The following is a 12,362-nucleotide window of genomic DNA, read 5'->3' as shown; positions in this document are numbered from 1 at the left end:
CAGAAAACTTAACAATAAACAAGCAAGCCATAAGATTTTAAAGTGGTCTTTTGTTGAAATTTTTCTTTCATTAAAAAATGTGGTTCTTGTTTTGAAGAAATGGAAAGTGGAAATATTTTAAGCACACACCATCTTAGTAGTTCTGAGGATACTTAAGATTATAAAAGCAAATGCTTAGGAAGCAAAGCCAAAGGTACAATTGTGTTATTAATCTAACTGGGACAATGCACTACACAATTCTGAAACAACAGTAAACTAAAGCACAAGTGCAAGCACAAGTGCAGACAGGACAGTTGAGTGTATGACTTAATGCTGAAGTGCATGTATTCAGCACATTAACTCTCTTACTTTTAAAACCTATTGAAAACTTAGACACTGCCAGAAAAGTTGGCAGGCCACCATCATTGATCACTTTCCCTTTGCTCCTCCTATATAATAAAAAACTCCAAATACAAAAGTAATGCAGCATTAACATTTCTCAGTCAGCAAAGAGGTCTCTCCAACGGTTTTCGCCCCATTGTTGCATACTTTGTGCCTCAGGAGACCGAACAAAAATGTTACTAATTATCTTCTTATGACTGTTACAGTTTCTGTTACAGATTCACAAACAAGGGGAGCAAAAAAACACCTATTGCTCTGCGTGACCTGCTCAAGCACAACATCCTGCTATAGCTACCCATGAAAATAATGGCATACTGCAAAGTGAGGGTGAAAGGTACCCACACATTCTGATTATCTGGCTATTTTAAAAACATTGTTTCTCTGGTGTGGTGGAGCCCCACTTCTCCAGGATTTCAAGCCAGGCTACGTTTCCCCCAAGTACAGGAAGAACCACCTAAAGGCTTTCTGCAACAGACTTGCCATTAGCGTGGAAGAACTGCCTCTGAGCCATCCAAAGTATGCACCAGCTGCCATCTCTGCAGCGGTTTCCCTGCTGCCACGCTGCAAGCAATACAAAAGGGTTATTTTCTGCTTCCCCCACTACTCAAGATTCCAGTATCAGATGTGTGCTCTTTTCCTCCCTGCTTCTTCCACACTGATGAAGAAAGCTGGAAACAGTATGGTCATCAAATCTCAAGCTGATTTTGGAAACAAAATTCATCCAGCCTTCTTTAACTATCCCACAAATAACCCTTAAAAATGCCTGACATTTCTGTGGGCTGTAAACTGCAAATAGCATCCCGAGATGTTTGCCCTGCATGCAACGCATTATGATATACCATGTGGGAACATGGACTCAAATACTACATGGTTTAAAATTATGGAAGCACAGTAAGAAAAGTAACACCACTTAGACCTCATGAAGTTAAATGGAACTCCTTTATGTTTTATTATTACCTAAATGACAGGAAAAAATGAAGGCAAAAAAGGGAATAGTATTTTCTCATATAACACTAGTCAATTTTGTGATACCAGTCTCAGGGAAAAAAAACAACAACTAGTTTTCTCAGCTGCTGCTTTGTTCATATATGTCCTGTGTTAGTTAGAAGACTCGACATCTACAAAATCTCTACAAAACAGAATTGGTTGTACAAGAAAAGGTGATAAACCAAAGTAGAATCTTGTAATGCATGTTTTTTAATAATAAATGAAAGCACTAATGCTTGAGATAGGTACATTACAGTTGTTTAAAGAGTACACTGTCAGCAAATGAAGACTGGCTACCCTCAGAAAGGAGGAAATTAACACATACACACACAGACAGCACTCTACTCAACTTCAGTAAGCAGCTGGCCCCCCTGCACCAGCAAGCAAACAAGCTCTGAAAAGTTCCTAATAGCCAGGGCAATCTCTGAGCTACAGGATTCCAAGAAAATAGGGACCCCTTGAAGGAAGATGAGCCTGAGGACAGATAATAAACCATGAGACTGCTCTCAACTAGCCAAGTTCCAAACTACTTAGGCCTTCAAGATCCAAGAACAACAGCCAAAATTACAACAAAGGAAGAGGTGTTGGTCGCCCAGCAGTTCAAGGTGATTCAGTTACAGGGTGAGCAAAGAAGCACAGAATGGCTTGGGTTGAAAAGGACCTTTCAAGGTCACATAGTCCAACCTCCCTACAAAAACTCAGGAGCACATTAAGTGTGGATTACACGCGCCTTTAACAGTGCCCAGAGCTCCAGCAGGTGTATGTGCTTCTGTGCTTCAACTTCAAATGTCTGCAAAGCAGTCAGAAACAAAGAAGAGGTGCACAATGTTTTTATTATGTTATATACACAACCATGGCCAAAGTCAGTGGAAAAACTCCTACCAAATGTACTAATCTGGCTGATACCTCCAATTGTCATTTCTGGCCTTTGGAAGTTACAAGCTTGATTTCAGCAGTCTAATTAAACCAATCTCTCTCATCCCACTGCTAATTCCTTCCAGATGACTGCAGTGGGAGTTGTACTGGTGGTGAGTCTGTCCTCTTTTTCCTTTTCTGTTCTATTCTGAGCAGGTAATATAACACAAGGCCTAAACATGAGTGTTCCAAATCCCAATTATTAATTGCGATTTTGTAATCAACAGAATACATGACATACAATTTAACTAGACAAAAGCAATGAGTCTACCCCATGTCTGTGCCATTTTTTCTTACTATACCAACATTATACACACAAATGTTTATCCTGGGGACAATTTTTCCAGAGTTGATCAACCCTTCAGCAAAGTGGTTTTCTTAAAAAAGATCTATCTGAATTCCCTTAGAAGATGGGCAGGGATTAGTGGCTCAGAAATAAAATAAATAAAAAAAAACCTAAAAACCAACCAACCAAATGACAACAACACAAACAAAACCAAAAAAACCCGACCCGAAACAAACAAAAGAACACACAAAGAACCCCCAAAAAACCAACCCTGACCTACAAAAAAGTAAAAAAAAAAAACACAGAAAAAGCAAACCACATACTTATTTACATTATCATCTTCAACCAGGCTAATAAGTGTAAACAGAAAGCTCACACATACCTACACAAACACACAAAATGCAGCACCCACCATCATGCAAAATGGCTTTCATAAACATAATGTACCATTTTTAAAAAGGCAAAGTAACAAGAAGCTCCAAAAAGTAAACCTAGTATAGCAGCCATTGTAAAAATCTGTAAAAAGCTTGGTGACTTCTGCGAAAACATGAGCAACTTTAACCACAGGACCAGAGAAAAGAGCAAACCAAACACAAACACAAATGCAGACCACTGCAAGCAGCAAGGCCGTCCTCACGCCTTACTGCTCAAAAAGCCATGAAGAAGCAGAACTCAGAGTAGCACAAACTGGAGTGCTCTTCCCACATCTACTATTTGTTTTGAAATTCTTTGTAACAGCACCGGCCTCCTGCATGGAAAGTGTAGTCACAGGTATGGACGAGTAAAGGTCTAACCTGTAGGCTGTCATGCCATTACTAACAGGAAACTACTCAAAATAAGGCAGTGCCAATATAATTTCTTGTGTTTGCAACAAAGAGGCCCCTGTAACTAGAAGCATATGGCTGAGGCTCTGTTTATGGTGATTCTCTACTTTGCCCAAATCAGATATTTCACATTAATCAACACAAAGTTCAGTTGTACCAGGAAACAAAAAACATTAGAACATTCTTTTAAGCTAATGCAAACGTGAGCCCTGTGGAAAACTATGTGATCTGCACAACACAGTGAACCAAAACATTGTGCTATCAGTACCAAATTAGGGTAACAAAATATTTAAAATAATTGCTTACATAACTATTGTAACAGCTGGAAAAACAAATACTTGTTGTGTTCACCATGGAAATCAAGTTATCATCTAGCTCATCTAATGTCTTGCTGAGACTTTTAAGCTTCTTACTTTTGTTTCCCCTTTAAACTGCAGTTAATATCGACACAGATATACGGTGCTATACGATTGCTGATCAGTCAGCTGTAGTCTAACAAAAAAAACCAAAACCGTTGGGTTTCTAACATCTAAATTTAAAGTAGCTTCTTATTCGATTTCTCCAATGATTTACTATTGGATAGAAGATCTATTGACACAGTGCAAAATAACTTTTCTAATTAAAAAAGAAAGAAAACACATATTAAAAATATGGTTTGGAATCAGAAGGCAGCTGAAACACCTCATGGTAAGAATCAATATCACAAGTACAGTTACCTATCAAATTCTGATTAGAAGATTTCAAACACATCACATCTCAAAACTACCACTCCAGCATTTAAATTTTGTGTATTGCACTTTCACCTCAAAATACTTCAGTATACTAAAGAACATTAAAAAAAAAAAAAAATTAGACCCATTCATTAAAATCCCAATTCTGCAAGTTTCATAAATAGGCAACATTGCTTACAGCAATAACTTTGTCATGTGCTTAAACTGTTAAGGCCTTCATTGCATGTTTTGCTGATGAAAGCTTCACATGTTTTAATTTTTAAAGACAGCATTTCTCTAAAACAATCATGTCCACTGGGAGATAGAATGAGAAGAGTCTATTTTTTAAACTGAGGAAACCCCAGCAGTTTTCCCGGTTATTAAAACACACTTGTAAATATGATATGTATACACAGAGATAACTTGCAGCCCACAATAAAATTGCTTAATAAAATAATTCTAAACACAGCTTACTTTGTGGGAAAAGAGAATTAGAGAAAGTATAATGCAGTATAAACAATTCCAAGATGAAAACAGTACTTCTACTGCTGGTATTTTTACTTCCTTTCCATTTCACAGGCCACTTTTATCTCATTGATTCTGTCATTTCCCTGCCTACTTCCCCATAAAATGGATCTATTCAGCATAATAGTCATCCTGGATCTCCTTCCTGAAGCAGAACAGCTACACACCAGCATCAACTTCATTCCCTCCCCAGACCAGGATCCTCTGTCCTACGAAATATCACCACTTCTACAGCAGTAGCATTCCAGTTTGCTTTTTGAATTTTACCAGTCTCTTTGGGAGAGTCTAACCCTTACTTCAGTACTCAGCCAGGCAAGATCACATTTTGTACCCTATACGTATGAGTAGGGAACGAGTACCTGCTCGTCTGAGGCAAAAGTTCTTAGTGTGTAGCAGATATCAGCGATGCTTCCTTCCTCTTAACCACCCCCCCCCCAACCCCAGACACAGATCTGAGAGCAGTGGAGGATGTTTGGAGCAATTTAACAAGCAAAGGGGACATGAGTGGCCGCTGGTCTGGGAGCAAGAGGCTCACGGCAAACGGGGTGGCCAGCCGGCCTAGGACACGCAGGGACACACGAAGGAGGGATGGAGTCAGGAGCAGCCGCCGCTGCCGAGGTGCTGCTCGGAGGCGCACGGCACCATCGGCCCGAGGCTCGGCCATTGAGCACAATCCCGTCTGCGAGCAACAGGGGCTTCAAGGGCAGCCCCAGAGGCGGCCGAGCAGCCTCAGCGCGCACGCCGGGGAGCCCCGCGGCCCCGCAGCTGCCCGGGCACGGCCCCGGCGCGGCCCCGCGGTGCCCGAGGAGCGGCTCCCACCCGCGGGCGGCTCCGCTCAGCCCCCGGCGGCGGCCCCGGGCCCCGCGCCCGCCCCACGGCACCGCCAGGCCGCTCCGCTCCGCCGCGCCCCCCGCCCGCCTCGGGCGCAGCGAGGCTCGGGCGGCCCCCCCGCCCCGCCCGTACCTCGGCTGAGATCGAGGGACACGTTCTCCTCGCCGCTGTCGTTCCGACCTGCGGGGACGGGGGGAGAGAAGCGCGTTAGACGGGCGGCGAGGAAGAAGCCGGGGACAGGGAAGAGAAAGGGAGGAGGGGAGCGGGGGGCGCCGGCGGGCACCGCGGCGGTGCGGGCGGCGGCGGGGCGGCCCGCGGGACGCTCCTCACCTCGGATGCGGAGGTGCCTCAGCGAGCGAGCGCGGAGCGTCGCCGCCATGTTTGCGGCCCCGCAGCCACAACACCGGAAACCTCGCCCGCTCTCGCGAGGGGAGGCGCGCGGAGCCGCCGACGCGGAGGGCGCCCCCCCCCGGCACCTCCCCCCTCACGGCGGGGGCGGGGCGGGCGCGGCAGCGGCCTGGCAACCGCGGTCCCTCCTTTTCCCCTTTTTTCTGTTTTTGTTTGTTTGTGGTTTTGTTTTTGCTGTATTTTTGTTTGTTTCTTTGTTTGTTTCTTTCTTTCGGGGCTTGCCCGCCCGGTTTCTCGGCCTTGTGATGAGGTGATAATTCACGTGGGTGCGGCGTGACCGTGGGCTTTGTACGCCGGATGTTTTCTTCTTTTTTAAAGCGTGAAGTAATTAAAAACAGGAAAAAAGGAACAGCTTTTCGTCGCTTGTTCAGTTTGTGCGCAGCGGGTCTCACTTTAGGCTCAAGTGCTGATCTGCTTACTGCTTTTACAGTTGTGAAACTTAGTTAATAAAATAAATGCAATTAAAAAAATACAGAAAAACAAACAAAAAACCCCAGTGTGGTAAAGAAGTTCCATGGCCAGAAACCCTTCACTGACGGACTGGCTCCTCTTCAGGGAGAAGTTTAAATTAGCTAATAGCACCCCACATCACGCCGTTATGTTATGGACTGCCACGGACAAATCCTTGCACTCTGACATCCCAAATTCTCTAAACCAAATCCACCAAATAATTATAAAGTTGAAATGTGTTAATAGCCAGCTGTGTAAAACTACCTTCAGAAGCTTAGGTAACTTTTTTCCTGTTTTCTAGTCAATTATTTTCTACTCTGAATTTTCCCTCCTCTCTTGCGGTCTTTCAATTCAGATCCAGCATTACTTATAAAAATCTGGGGGTTTTGAGTGTTCATGAATGTTAAGTTTCATCCCAAAATTTGAACACTTACTGGTGCACTTCTAAAATAATACTGATTTAGGAGAGTAAAATAATTGTTTGCTAAGACAGAGTGAAAAAGCTTTTTGGCATATCAGTTAATGCCAGACATAGAAGAATCTTGTTATAATATAATTATATCAAGTATACTTAATTTAAAATATGATTTTCAAAAACTTCTGCATGATGATTTTAAAATATGTTAAATATGAAACTAATGTTTTGGAGGAACCAAAGATTCTGAAAATTAGGAGCTCTAAACAGTAAAATCTCATCTGTTATAACACAGGAACAGGTCAAACCTCTTTGAGCAGGTTCATCAATGTGCCTCAGGGCTGTCCTTTAGGGTTTCATGTTCAGCTTGACCTCCTGAAAATGCCAAATTAACTGCTGCTGGTGGTAGTATTTACTACAAATTCTGCTGTTGTGTAATTATTTTCACATAACTTTGACTCACCACTAAATATTGGTCCAGTCTGTATTTGATTTGGACTTGTAATCTCTATCCCCCTGAGTGCTTTGGACACTCATGCTAAATGCTGCTGCCATTCACCACTTGCTTCTTTCCTAAGAGATACAGACTGGAAGACATGAGGTACTTCAAGAGAGCCCAAACATTATATTTCAACAAGGGAGAACAAGAAAGGAGTAGTTTTTAAATCCCAGAGTACTCTTTTGTGGATCTTTTCCAGCAGATAGCCTTTAATAATCAAAATATTACATTTATTTTGGGGGGCTTGAGTTTCCTGTGTCTTTTTCCCACTAATTATATTTGGATTCTGCAGGCAAAATTGAGGTTGTCTCTGATAATGACACATAAAAGAATGTTATAATGTCAGTTATAAGAGCTAATCCACAAGGCTGTGTTAAAAGAAATTTGAGGTAAAATTAATATTTGCCACAATTGTAAAAAAAATAGGAAAAAGAACATTAGGGTTTTAATTTTTCATTATGGAGAAATGGAAAAGAGTGAGAATGCATTAACCTTAACTACCACTTAGATCCCCACAAAAATAACAAACAAACAAACAAAAAAAACCCAACAGCCCCATACATAACGCTGCAAGGAAAGTCAGGGCCTTAAAATGTTGTGGTCAGCAGTAGCATGAGGAGTTCTCACTCTACAAGAGCAGAGGACATTTTTGGATCTGTTTTGGAGCTTTTCCTAAGTTCTAGTCTTCACTCAACTGTGGGGAAAGAATCACAAAAGTTTATTTTAAATTATAAAGTTTCTTTACCTGTCAAATTGTCTACACACTTTCATCAGCGCTGTTGCTCCTGAGTGTGCAGAAGGGGAGAAATATGGAGGGGAAAAAAAATCTCTTTGTCCCTTTTGGAGGGCGAAAATTAATACCAAGGAGAAAATTAACTTTTTCACTTGGCTTGTGTGTCACAAATTACAGCTGACCCAGTGTATGGCAGCCTCTTATGTTTATTTTTTTGTTGTTCATTTATTGTCTAAAACACAATACATCAAATCACTATAAATCAAATCAAAGAAAAGATATATTAGTGGCCAAATGGGGAATCAGAATGCTTCAATTTAATTCTTCCTTTATAACTTTATGTGAAAGTATGCAGTTTAGTTCTCTATGTAGTTCAGTAACTCTCCAAAAGGAGTCACAGGGACACACTGTGAATTTCCTGTGAGCTGCTGGTGTATTTCCTTTCCCAACTGCAAAGCATGACATATGAGACCATAACAATCCTCTAGTGTCACCTGGAGGTGCGCAGAGGCAGGTTGGTGTTGAAACCAGGTTAAAACATTTCTACATGTTCAAGGACTGGAAAGGGGCTTCTAAAACTTGAGTCTCATTTCTGTGCATGCATGCAAAGGACTCACAAAGAAACTGCTTTTTTCTTTCCTTTCCCAGTCACAAAATTTTTGCTTTTGCCCCCTTGTGTGGGGCAGCCTTTTTACACACTGAACAGGGATATGCCGTATAATGTAGAAGATACTACGATGTGAGCTATAGATATTCAAGAATTAAAATCTAAAATAAAGATCAAAAAGGAAAGCTTTTGACTTGTTTGGGCACAATTAAAGAAAGCTAGTGCCAGAACCTTAACTGTCTTGAATAATTTAAACTCCATGGAAATGAACATGGATGTGCCATGTACACCAGCTCCAGCCTGTCCATTGTATAAATGTAGAATAAAATCCATAAACTTGAATCAAACTATGCAGACAAGAAGTTAACTTACTGAATTTAATTGAGCTTTTGTGATTTGTAGCTGAAGAGCATTTTATCTTATGAAAATGTACTTGCAATACTCTTCCTTAATTTGCAATATCATAAAATTAGCTATAAATAAATGATAAATACTGAATGACAATGGGACAAACAGAAAGAGAAGAAAATCTAGTGAGCAGGATCAAAAGGTTAAAACAATCATCCCTTTTTTGCTGTTTCTATACTGTTAGCAAGAGTTTTTGTAATCACTCTATTTGTTTAGTCTTACTCTTGACATGAAGCCCATCAAACTGCACAGGACTTGATGAAACATGAGCTCTGTTCTCTGCAGCTAAGAGTATGCAGGTATAAAAAAGAAAAGTATAAAGAAACCATCACTGAATGAAGTATCTCAGAAGCTTATCTGATATTGGTTTGTCCATATAATATTACAAAAATAATTTGACCTGATTTTTCTTATGTAGAATAAAAAAAAAAAAAAAACTCAGGCTGTGAAAATGTCTGTCTGAGCAGCAGCTCAGAATCAGGTCAAGACAGACACTGAGGTACTTGAGTGAGTCCAGAGAAGGGCAATGGAGCTAGGGAAGGGTCTGGAGTCCTATGAGGAGCAGCTGAGGGAGCTGAGGATGTTAATTTGGAGAAAAGGAGGCTCAGGAGAGACTTTATAGGTCTCTACAGGTGCCTGACAGGGATTGTATATAGCAAGGTGGGGGTCAGTCTCTTCTCCCAAGCAATAGGACAAGAGGAAATGGCCTCAAGTTTCAGCAGGGGAAGTTTAGACTGGATAATAGGAAAGATTTTTTCACTGGAAAGTTGGTCAAGCATTATTTATTATTTATTATCAACAGGCTGCCCAGGGAATCACCATTCCTGGAGGTGTTTAAGAGCTGTATAGATGTGGTGTTTAGGGGCTGCTCTAGTGGTGGACTTGGCAATGCTGGGTTAACAGTTGGACTCAATGATCTTAGATGTCTTTTCCAACCTAAACAGTTCTGTCTAAGAATGGGTCCTGGTAGATTTTTGGTTTAGAAGTTCCACTGTTTCAGTCAAATCAAATCCAGCTCATCAGCACTTTTTTAGCAGCCGGACAAATGTACAGTATCAAATTAAATTATTGGCAGCTCTGAAGAACCAGTGGTCATTCTGAAGCGAAACACAGGTGCTGGAGCAGACCTGCACAATGCCCGACCCCTGGGCAGCCATGCACTGGAATTCTCAGACCTCCCTGTGCTTCACAGGTGGCATAAAGTGGTACAAGTGTGACAATGAATGACATCTCCAACCAGATACAGAGCAGTGTGTGGGAGGATGCACCTGCAGCTCTGGGCTTGTGTGCCTGTTGTGCAACAGAATGACGTGCTTAGGAGAGGACTGTGCTGCAAGATTGAAAAGGTATCCTCTTTAGAGGATGTGAGGAAGGAAACAAGGGGAAAAAGGTGACCCCATTAGCTGCAGCTTAATCTACATAAATCAAAGTCCTTTAATGTTCTATTCTTGAGAATTGGTTCTATGTCCCCGTAATACAGGAACAAGCAGAAACAGGGAAGGTCCTTTCTCCTGCATGTAAATTCACCTGATTCCAGGGAACAGAGTCTTTTTGCTGTGAGTTCTACTAGAGGATCTGAGAAAAATTCAGTGTGGCCAGAACTGGGTTGAAACCCTAGCAGAATCTGGGGTATTGGGAAGGGCAGAGGTCATTAAACAGAATTGCAATGTGAAAGCAGGGATGTTGCATTTTACATGCATCTGCTCCCTTGGGAATCCATCTTGCTCATGGGGTCACCTGGGGAGGGAAGTAGTGGCATGGATATCCTGAAAAGATGAGCTGGGAGTTCTTTGGACAGCCTTGCACTGGTCTTGAGCCAAAACTGTCTGATTCAGGCAATCTGACAGCAAAGGCCATCAAGGTCCAGGGCCCAGGGATGTTTCCTGGCAGAGTTTTGAATGATGTATGGGTGTAGTATGGATGCAGCTATGTGCTGCATCTGGTTACAGACAAGGTGTGGGTTGCCAAACTGCCCAGACTGGCACAGTGCAGAGAGTAAGTCAAGCCAGGAAGACCTTAGTGATAAATACTGCATTTAAGTGGATGCGAATAACTTTTTTTGCTGAACTTTTGATCCATATGTTAGATGTTTTTGATTTGACCATTTTGGTCTCACGTTCGCCAAAAAGCTTGGAGAAAAATAAATAGGCAATTTGCAGTTGCTACTGGGCTTGCTTTTTGGGACGTGAGTGCTCTTCTGGCTTGCATGCTGTATTCTTAATATATTCCTATGCTAACCTTTTCAAATACAATTAACTAGGTGTTGTTCTACTTATATTGCTATGGAAAATGAGTTCTGTAGGCTCTATTTTTAGTACCAGTAATGTAGTTGGCAAAAGTAATGTGATTTGCTATAAACAGCCCTCCAATACCTGACAAATTTTTTAGCTCAGGAAATTTCTTTTTTTTTTTTCTAAAATTGCTCTGATTTTGGAAACCATCATAATCTAAATTAATTCACAAAGATAGTGCCCTTGAATAAAGAAAGAAATAAAATCTATTAACAAAAATCAGAATTGATTGCAGTTGTTTCTAGTGTTAATATTTCCTCAGTACCCCATAATGGAAAATATTTAAAAAATGAATATACTGTGCATAGCAGAAAATTAAGAAAGAGCAGCAGTAAGTATTGTACTAAAGCAGTAACAATCAGTGGCAAAATAACAGAAGGTCAAGTGCTGCAACAAATCTTCCTGATTAACAGGGCAGGTTGCTAACTAGATTGTTAATTAGTACAGCCTTACACTTAGGCATCCGTTCATGTGAGATTTTTCCCAGCATTCCACAGTGTATAATCCTATTGAAGCTGTGAAAAGCAGCAGGTGTTTAGTTTGTGTATGGTTGGCATAATAATTACACCTGAGGAAAAAATTTAACAAAACACAGCTGCTGTTTCTGTCCAAATAAACTCCAGTAACAGTGCTGAAACTCAATGTAAGGATAATTTATCATCCATTGATACAAAATCTATGTGGCAGCAGAATCTATTTTTGTTACTCATAGTCTTTTCTTAAAAAGTGAAGAAGTCCATTAATATTTTCTTTGGGCGCTGGCTGACAAACACTGGCTAACCTTTCAACAGCAATGCTGACATACATCTTGGTATGAATACTAAAATATTTGGATATTGGAGATTCTCAGCAACCAGTGGCTGCCATTAGAGCACGCTTCAGTCTCTTACATGGCCAGTAGCAAGTATCTTAATATGAATACAGATGCAGAAAAAAAAAGATAGGAGAGAAAAGAATTTTTTTAAAGTTTAAGCTGTCAGCTGTAAGATTTAGTTATATATAGCATCCCAACTTGAGTACTAAAGAAAACTCACATAACTATTGAGGGCAGAGGAAGTTATGTTTGATCTGATTTTAAATGCTGGGATAAAC

General features: G+C 41.1%; 1 protein-coding gene across 1 annotated transcript in view; it reads right to left on the bottom strand.

The window, feature by feature from the left end:
* Positions 1-5,837, bottom strand: part of RICTOR (RPTOR independent companion of MTOR complex 2) — a 75,397-nt gene extending 69,560 nt beyond the window's left edge. The window contains exons 1-2 of the mRNA XM_058823270.1: positions 5,790-5,837; positions 5,592-5,639 (exon numbers count right to left, since the gene is read on the bottom strand). The gene's annotated coding sequence lies outside the window, so the exon portion shown is untranslated. The remainder of the gene's footprint in view (positions 1-5,591; positions 5,640-5,789) is intronic.
* Between the last annotated feature and the right edge of the window lie 6,525 nt (positions 5,838-12,362).

This window comes from Ammospiza caudacuta, chromosome Z, assembly GCF_027887145.1.
Source record: "Ammospiza caudacuta isolate bAmmCau1 chromosome Z, bAmmCau1.pri, whole genome shotgun sequence".
NCBI classification, from domain to species: Eukaryota; Metazoa; Chordata; class Aves; order Passeriformes; family Passerellidae; genus Ammospiza; species Ammospiza caudacuta.
Note: the sequence above shows the minus strand (reverse complement) of the source record. Positions and strands in the feature narration are given on the sequence as shown.